The sequence below is a fragment of the Chenopodium quinoa genome, unplaced genomic scaffold, assembly GCF_001683475.1.
Source record: "Chenopodium quinoa cultivar QQ74 unplaced genomic scaffold, ASM168347v1, whole genome shotgun sequence".
Taxonomy (NCBI): Eukaryota; Viridiplantae; Streptophyta; class Magnoliopsida; order Caryophyllales; family Amaranthaceae; genus Chenopodium; species Chenopodium quinoa.
Genome location: NW_018744239.1, coordinates 3884261 through 3893780, shown reverse-complemented (window position 1 = coordinate 3893780; position 9520 = coordinate 3884261). Strand labels below are relative to the sequence as shown.

At 34.7% G+C, this 9520-nt stretch overlaps 1 pseudogene; it reads left to right on the top strand.

Moving 5' to 3' along the window:
- The first annotated feature begins 4570 nt into the window (after nt 1-4570).
- On the top strand, nt 4571-7798 carry LOC110694212 (annotated as a pseudogene).
- The last annotated feature ends 1722 nt before the right edge of the window (nt 7799-9520 follow it).

The following is a 9520-nucleotide window of genomic DNA, read 5'->3' as shown; positions in this document are numbered from 1 at the left end:
ATGAATTTTATAATTATAAGTTGAATATTTATGTTTTATAATTTGTATATTCAATATTTATATTTATATATTTACTTTATACTATTACTTTAAAATTTAATGTTTATGATTTATTAGTAATTGGTATAATTTTATTTTTTTTTAATATGAATTTACAAATTGTAACAAAACGGGGAAAAAAGGCAAATTGGACTTTGGACGTGAATAATGCGTACTTTATATTATTATTACTTGAGTTGAGAAAATTGTACAATGATAACAATGATAAAAATCATACAATGATGGTATTAAACAAAAATTGAAAAATGATAAAATTGATATTTTTAAAATCGTACAATATACAATAATTGTCTATTCTTCTTCTCCTTCTTCTTGCTCGTCTTCGTCTTCGTCTTCGCCTTCGCCTTCAAGGTCATCGGCTAGTTGCATTGATTGGGAACTAGCCGAACCCGAACCGGAAGCGGAGGTTCCTTCTTCGTTGTCGTTGTGGTCGTAAGAACGGTCTTGTGAGCGATTTTCCGCATCCAACCAATCTTTGAAACACACGCACATTTCTAGTGTTTCGGGTTTTAGACTTGTTCTTCTATCGTCTAAAACCCTTCCGGATGCGCTGAAAGCTCGTTCGGAGGCGACGGAGGAAACTTGGATAGCAAGAATGTCTCGTGCCATTGCCGCCAAAGTTGGATGCTTCGAGCTTTGTTGTTTCCACCATGCAAGGAGGTCGAGCTAATAATTAATAACAACAATTTTAACAATAAAAATATCAATAATATTAATTAATAACAACAACTATAACAATAACAATAACAACAAAAATAAATAATAACAACAATTGTAACAATAATAATAATTAATAACAACAATTATAACAACAACAATAACAATTAACAACAATAATAATTAAACAAGATTATTCTAATAATAACAATAAAACAATAATAAATTTAAGATTAGTTTAGATCTTACAACCGTGCTTCAACGCTCCACTAATTACGATTACGAACTTTTTAATTTTTTTCGATATTAGGAAAATAATTAGAGAATTTAAGAGAATAATTAGAGAATTTAAGAAAATAAGGATTATTAGAGATTTAGAGAATATAAGAGATAAGAAGAAGAGATTGTGATTTTGTGATTTGGGAATGAAATGGAGGTGAGTATTTATAGAATTTTTGGGGAGCAAATTGGCAAAAAATAGCCGTTTTTTAGCCGTTTTTTTTTGCTTATTAAGGAGCTAGAAGAAACGGTAACATTACCGTTGGCCCGCGGGCCGTGCCTGCGGGCCGGCACGACGGGCCATGCCCGTGCTCGAGCCTGGGAATTCTCAACCCTGTCCGTGGCACGGGAGTTGAACTTCGTGCCGTGCCGTGCTTGAATTCGGGCCGTGCCGGGCGGCACGCGGGCCAACCCGGCCCGTGCCCAGGTTTAATAGTCTCCCAAACTATCCCCTTCAAAATCTGGAATAATATTATATTCAAACACCAAAATTCGAAACATTGACAAACCAAAATTTCTCAAAAAATAATCTGAATTTTGTTGTCAAACAAAATATCATACACTCCATAAAACTTAAAACTTAAAATTTCTATAACCAAGCTCTTGATACCAATTTGTTAGGAAATAGATGAGGATTGATTGATTGATTTAGGTCATGTGTTTGATATGCGCGGAACGCATAGACAACCATATATAAAACATAAATTTGAGAAATAAAGTAGAAAATAAATGAGATGAACACACAAATATACGTAGTTCGGTCAACACGACCTACGTCCACATGGTAAGGGATAATATTTTCTTATTAGCTTTCATGGAGGATAAAGAAGAGATAAAACAAAGGAGATACAACACTCTCCATCTCACAAAATATCTCAATGGAGTTACATATTAGCTTGAATCAGCTAGGCTTATTAATTTTTAGCACTTCTAATTGTCCACCCAACAGCTCCTTATATAACATAAGAAAACCTTAAAGAAACCCTAAATTATTCCCCAAGGAATATCATTAGTAGCCATCATAAGCGCACCCGAAAAAGGATGCAAAATCGCCATCAATCTCTCAGGCACGGGCGTGCTATGTAGGGCACGTCCGTGTCCCATCCCCAGCTTCGACAGTGCTTCATAAAACGGCCATAACTTTCTTGTTTCTTATCAGAATTGTGCATATGACCTATCGTTACAAAGCTCTTGAAACAAGATATAACCTCCAACTTGAATCACCTCATGATCACTTTTGGATTGATAGATATGTACGTTTGAAGTTGACCATTCGATTGTATTAGATTTCAAGTCATAATTAACATAATGTTTATTGTTATTACCCTAATATCAAAATAGTTCTTTATTAGCCAACAATTGTAAAAGTAGAATTTTAACTTTGGTTGGTATGAATAAAATTCTTTATTGGTATTAAAATGATAAAATTTAAGCGCAATATTTAATATCAACAAGTGTTAATAGAGTTATTGCTGACTCAAGTTAATTTATATATGTGAATTTCTCACCTAATTACTTATAATTATTTTTATTTTTTTTATTTTATACATTCTCATAGTTTCTTACATATATCCGTCTTTTTACATATTCCCCCCCCCCCCCCTATTTTAAGACATATAGTCTCTCACCTTTTATTTTCGAAATCCCTAAAATTACAAATATAAAGTAACCAAGTAGACATAAAAAATAAAAATAAATTAATAAATAAAAATAAAATTATAGGTATTATATTCTCTCCGTCCAAAATTATACATGTGCACCACTTTCTTTATGAAAGTCATTCTAATTTACTTGCATTAGGACATTTCAAAAGAGCATGATACACATTTTTTTCTCTCACATTGGGATCACATTACTATCTTATAAAAAAAAAAAAAAAATAGGGTTTTTCTACATAGTAACCTCGTTTTTTTCACTTTTCTACGATGTGACCTAACATATATGACTTTCTACGCTGTAACCCTAAAATACGAAAAGTCACTATATTGTGACCTTGCCGTTAAACTGCCGTTAGTTGCTTCCGTTAACTATTACTATTTCCGTTAATGGGGCCCAACCACCGTCCAGCCACCTTCCAACCACCCTACTGCCACCCCCTCCGTCAGCCACCCCTCCCCTAGCTGGCAGCCGGCACCCAAAGCTTCGGCCGGAGTCAGTGACCCCACCCCCCCTTTTCCCCCACCTACGCAGCCCCCACCGGCATCGACATTACCCTCAGCGGCATCAGCCCCCTCTCCATGAATTCAGCCCCTCCATTTCCGGCCAGCTCACCTCCCCGCTTGTACTTCCCTGTCCGGCCGCCCTTCCCCTGCTAACTTTTTTTCACCGCTCCCCCTTCACCTCATTCCTTCTTAATTTCCAGCCACCCCCAATAAGACCATTACTCATACAAATCTGAGCAACTCTTCTCAAAATTTGAGATTAAAAATTTAATAAATCAATGTGGAAATTCAGCAAACAATGGTTGCAGCGACATATAAGTGATATCTCTCAATTCAACATGTAACATCATCAAAGGTTAACACAATTGAAGCTAGAAAGGGGAGTAGTTGTTGCGCGCTTAGGTTGAAGGAAAGGCTGAGAGGAGATGGTGGCACGCAGCAGGTCGAACGGTTCGCCGGAGGCGATGGCGGCACGATGCAGCTGGTCGAACGGGAAAGAGGAGGGAGAGGATTCGGCAACCCAAAACGTCAGCGGTGAATGGCGGGAGGGGGCTAGCTATTGAGGGTAGTCGCGATTGATCTGCTCTGGTGGTTATGGAGGGAAGAAGGGAAGGGAAATGAAAAAAAAAATTTAATTTTTTCATTTTAACGGAAGCAACTAACGGCAATTTAACGGCAAGGTTATAATATAGTGACTTTTTGTACTTTAGGGTTACTGCGTAGAAAGTCGTAATGTTAGGTCATAATGTAGAAAAGTAAAAAAAAACGAGGTTACCACGTAGAAAAACCCAAGAAAATAACATAACATTAAAAAAATTATCACTAAAACTCTTTAAATTGTCAGTGACTTGTCAAAGTTCTGAAACTAAGTTATTTTTTTTTATTTTTTATTTATTTATTTTTAATATATAGTGTGACTAAGGTCTAAGTAGAATTTGAGTCTTATGGGTCAATGGGTATTGGGTAGAGTTTGGGTAGGGTAGAGTATAGGTCTGTATACTCAGACTTGTACCCTACTCTAATTCTCTCAGATCTCTCCCTTATCCAAACCCATACAATCTAAAAAAAATAAGACTCATCCTGGTATTTTAGGGTAGGGTCCTAGAACCATTGTCATCTCTTACGGTACTATGTATTTTTACTGTTTTTTTTGGTCCAGTTTTCATGGGCTAAGTACTTGAGAGTAGAGGGAAGGGTAAGGAAACCCCTATCCCCAAATACCCTCACTTAGTAGGATTCGAAACCCAAACCTCTAGAATCAGTTATGATAGTATGTATGGGACAGGGAAATATTAAACAAATAACATACTCCATACTCCGTATGATGTCCGCTCCTTAACTAATTGTTTCTCTCTAGTTGAAATCTTTTTGAGAGACAAAGATCTTTAAAAAAAAACGTGTCAATGATTTATAAGATATTTCGAAGCTACCTGCTACCGTATCAACCAAATCAAATCGCACGTTCTACTCTTAGCTAACTTTATTAAATATTTAACTATATCGAACAAGTTGCAGCCATACATTATTTAATGCCCCAAAATTATGGTGCATAACATTTACAATTCAAACTCTTTTTATTGAGAGAAAATTTGAGATTTTTTTGGTTGAAGTTGAGCAAATGGATTCAATTGATGTTCAAAACCAACCCCTTTTGAGCACTCAAAAATCAGCAATGTCCGATGACAATCTGCTGCAACAGTTGGGTTACAAGCAAGAGCTTAATCGAAGCCTCTCGTATGTTTCTTACTATCTAACTTATTATTCTTATTACAATGTCATTGTTTTGGTGTAAAAGTCATTAGCTCATAGAGGGGTGTAGACGAGATTCGTGATTTGATCCCGAGTCTTGAGTATCATTCCCCGAGACTTCACCAACTAACCTTACCTGACATTCTTTCTTTTGTTTATTTTTTTTTTCAATACTCCGTATTTCTTTTACAGTCTTACTATGCCAGCTAGTCAACTGGTGGAATTAAACTTTGTTTAAGGCTTACTTTTCTATATAAATACTAGGAAATGATTTATCACTTTTAATCTTAATTAGTTGGTACTCTATAAATTAATAAAATTTGATTAGTGCTTTTATTTTTAGTATAAGCAATAAAACATTCAAGATGTAATCATTCTCTGGCTAGTTTGATGATCATTTAGGTGAATGTTATGATGATTTATGAGAAGGTAAGTTAGATGGATTTACTGTCATTATAATTGTTGTTGTTTAGAGGATACTTGTTAAGTGTTTGGGGAGAAACTTTTAAGTTTTAATGCTTCTGAGGTAAACTGAATGTTATTTTGTGTTTTAATTATGGGAGTTGCAAAGAGATCGAATTAATAATGTAGACGAGATTAAAATTAAGGTCTTGGGTACCAAATCATTGAATGACCACATAATAAAACATGTTAATTAGTCCCTTGCTAACCATTTTGGTGATCCGAATTAGTATATAGTCATAGTGTTCAAATTCAATCTAACAATGCTATCATTTAATTTGGTAATGCAGGGCAATTGCAAATTTTGCAGTGACATTCTCCATCATATCAGTATTAACAGGTTTAACAACAATGTTTAATATGGGGTTAACATACGGCGGACCTGTAACCATGGTGTATGGCTGGCCTATTGTTGGTATTATGACTATGATGGTGGGTTTGTCCATGGCGGAGATTTGCTCCGCCTTCCCAACATCTGGTGGCCTTTACTTTTGGAGTGCCAAACTTTGTGGGAATCACTGGGGTCCCTTTGCTTCATGGCTCACTGGCTGGTACTTACCCCAACTGATCGCCCCTAGAGATCCTCTATTCCATTCCGTGTCTCATCTTATGTCCATTATCTCTTATGGCCGCGATTCCTCGATGTAATAAATGTTTTTTATCCACTTTTGCAGGTTCAATATAGTTGGTCAGGTAATGTTATGCTCTGAATTCACTAGTAAGAGCTGAGGGTTTTCTGTTTGTGTATATCTGATTAAATCTTCTGTAATTCGCAGTGGGCTGTTACAACTAGTGTAGACTACTCTCTGGCACAGTTGATACAAGTGATCATTCTACTCAGTACAGGTGGGAAAAATGGTGGTGGTTATGAAGCATCCAAATATGTCGTGATGGGTCTTCATGGCGGCCTACTTCTTATACATGCATTGTTGAATAGTCTCCCAATTTCATGGCTATCCTTCTTAGGACAGCTTTCTGCAGCTTGGAATGTTGCAGGTACTTCGAATTTCTTGGGCTCTGTTATGCTAGCTGTGAATTTTAGTCAATAATACCTGGCTTTGTATCTGACTGTTGTTCTTTTAGGTGTCTTTGTGCTTATGATACTTGTCCCCCTCGTTGCCAAGGAAAGAGCTAGTGCTGAGTTTGTATTTACTCACTTCAACACTGATAACGGCGAAGGGATCAAAAGTATAGTTTACATCTTTGTTCTTGGACTTCTAATGAGCCAATACACTATCCTTGGCTACGATGCATCTGCTCACATGGTAAGAACTAAGTAGATTTTCTAACTTTGTTAATCACATTGTTAGGCATCAAAACCAATAAATACCATCATTATGTGTTTTGTTAACTTTCAATGACAGACAGAGGAAACGAAGGATGCAGCCAAGAATGGACCGAAAGGAATAATTAGTGCCATTGTTATATCAATAATTGTTGGTTGGGGTTACATTGTTGGAATCACGTTTTCTGTCACTGATATCCCATACCTATTGAGTAGCGAAAATGATGCTGGTGGTTATGCTATAGCGGAAGTATTTTATCTAGCATTCAAGAGTAGATATGGGAGTGGGACTGGTGGAATCATATGCTTGTGTGTTGTTGCTGTTGCTGTATTTTTCTGTGGCATGAGTTCAATGACCAGCAACTCTAGGTGATTAACATTCTTAATCTTTTTCATAATCATAACCTTTTATACTTTGTATATATAAATATGTTTGATCTCTGACTTTACCTACATCATTTTTTCTTATACATAAGGATGGCTTATGCTTTCTCAAGAGACGGCGCCATGCCATTTTTCATCTGTTTGGCAAAAAGTGAATGATCAAGAAATTCCTATTTATTCAGTTTGGATGTCTGCCTTCATATCCTTTTCCATGGCATTAACGGTATACATCAGTTTATTACGATAGATTAGTCTATATTGTCCAACTCCTGCTCTTCCTTACAAAATTGTCTCTTTTTGTAGTCTCTTGGAAGCTTAGTAGCATTTGAAGCCATGGTATCAATAGCAACAATCGGATTGTACATATCATATGCGTTGCCCATATTCTTCAGAGTGACTATAGCTCGAAAATCCTTCGTGCCAGGACCCTTCAACTTGGGGCGATATGGGATACTTGTTGGATGGATTGCAGTGGTTTGGGTGATCGCGATCTCATTGCTGTTCTCACTGCCTGTTGCCTATCCTATCAACACCGAGACTCTCAATTATACACCCGTTGCTGTTGGTGGTCTATTGATTCTTATATTATCTTATTGGATTCTTAGTGCTAAAAACTGGTTCAAAGGTCCTCTAAAGAATGTAATTTTTTGAGCCGTACGTGAGATAATCATAAACATTGTGGCATGTAGAGGATTCTTTTACCCCATTTCACCATTTGTGACTGACCAATATATTGAAGAGAATTGATAGTTCCTGAAAACTGGCATCATTTGCTTATGTATAAGTGAAGTAATTAAGTATATGACTATAAACTTGTGCAATTTTGTGTCGGGTAAAAGTTATAACAAAAATTAATACTTTAAATAAATACCACGAAACTAATCCAGTTGATATTTAAAAAGTTATAATGGAAAGGAATTTTTATCAAATTACACCTATTAAAAATAAAACTAGTATGTGGTGTGAGCGATGCAGAACACTTGTAATTACATAGATATGTTCAATCTCTCTCTCTCTCTTTTTTTTTTTTTTGAAAGAAGTCCAAAAGGATACTAAATTTCATTAATTAATGTCCTACGACATCTACAATTGATAAATAACAATAATAAAAACAGATTTAACAAAATCAAACAAGAATTAATCGGAAAAGTGCTAAGAATCCAAATACATAGATATAACAATTCGGCATATTCTCGATTCGTTGTATCATATAACTTTTTGAGTGCATCCGCCGACGCTTCAATATTTTGTGAGGAAGAAATTTCTTGTGATGATTTTGTAACCCCAATTCGAGCAATAATCAATCGTAGCCCCGTAAAACTGGAGACTTTATCAAACGCAAATAACATCTGTCTTTTGAAGGAGTTCGAAAAACCTTTTCTTTTTAAGGAGATCGAAAAAATCTTGTCTTTCGAAGGAGATAAACCCTTCTTTCGAGGGAGACATTATTATAACCTAAAAATTAAAAAAACTTAAAAAAAAACAGTGATTAGGGGCTTTCCACCGGTGAAATATGATGGAAGCCCCTTCAAAATTTACAATGAAGGCTAAAGTTTAGCTAAGAGAAGAGAGAGAAAGGAGGCTAGGTTTTTTTTTTAGGTTTTTTTTTTTTTTTTTTTTTTTTTTTTTTTTTTTTTTTTTTTTTTGTAAGACAAGCATTAGTAACTTAGATATGTTCATTCTTCATTCTTTAGTATTTATTAACTCATTATTTGTTTATTTATAATAATTTTTCATAAAGCCTTTGAATAAATTAGTTATAGAAAGACTATGTACTAATTATATAAACATGTCATTCGTATGTAATTTATAATATAATAAAAAACAAAGACATGATTATTATCAAATTAAGGAAAAATTCGTAAATAAACTACCCTTCAGTATTACATATTAAGTATATTTTCACCTATAATCGATTAATTAGGGCTTGTTACTTCACCTTATAAAAATAAGGTCTAACAAGTTCGGATAAGTTACAAAAAGGTCCAATAAGTTTAATAAGGTCTAATAAGTTCAATAAGATCTAATAAATTCAATAAGATTTAAATAAGTTTCAATAAGTTCAATAAGATCTAATAAGTTCTAATCAATTCTAATAATAAGGTCCAATAAGTTCTAATAAGTTCATAAGGTCTAATAAGTTCAATAAGTTCTGTTAAGTTTAGATAAATTTAGTTCAAATATGTTCAGGTCCAATAAGATGAAAAAAACACACCCTTAATCAAGCCAGTTGACCAGATTGGTAAAAAAAAAAAGGCCCCTAGTGACAATTTGGTAAAAATAATTACTCTGGCGACAATTTGGTAAAAACAATAAACTCCGGCGACATTTACCCCAAAAAATCTAATTTTTTCCGACAAATTCTTCAAAAATCCTAATTTAATTTGTTTTTGTGTTTTAAAATTTATTTTTCCTTGTAAAATTTTGAATTAATATGTCATACCGGTTTTATTTTGCTAAATCCTGATACCAAATTTATTTC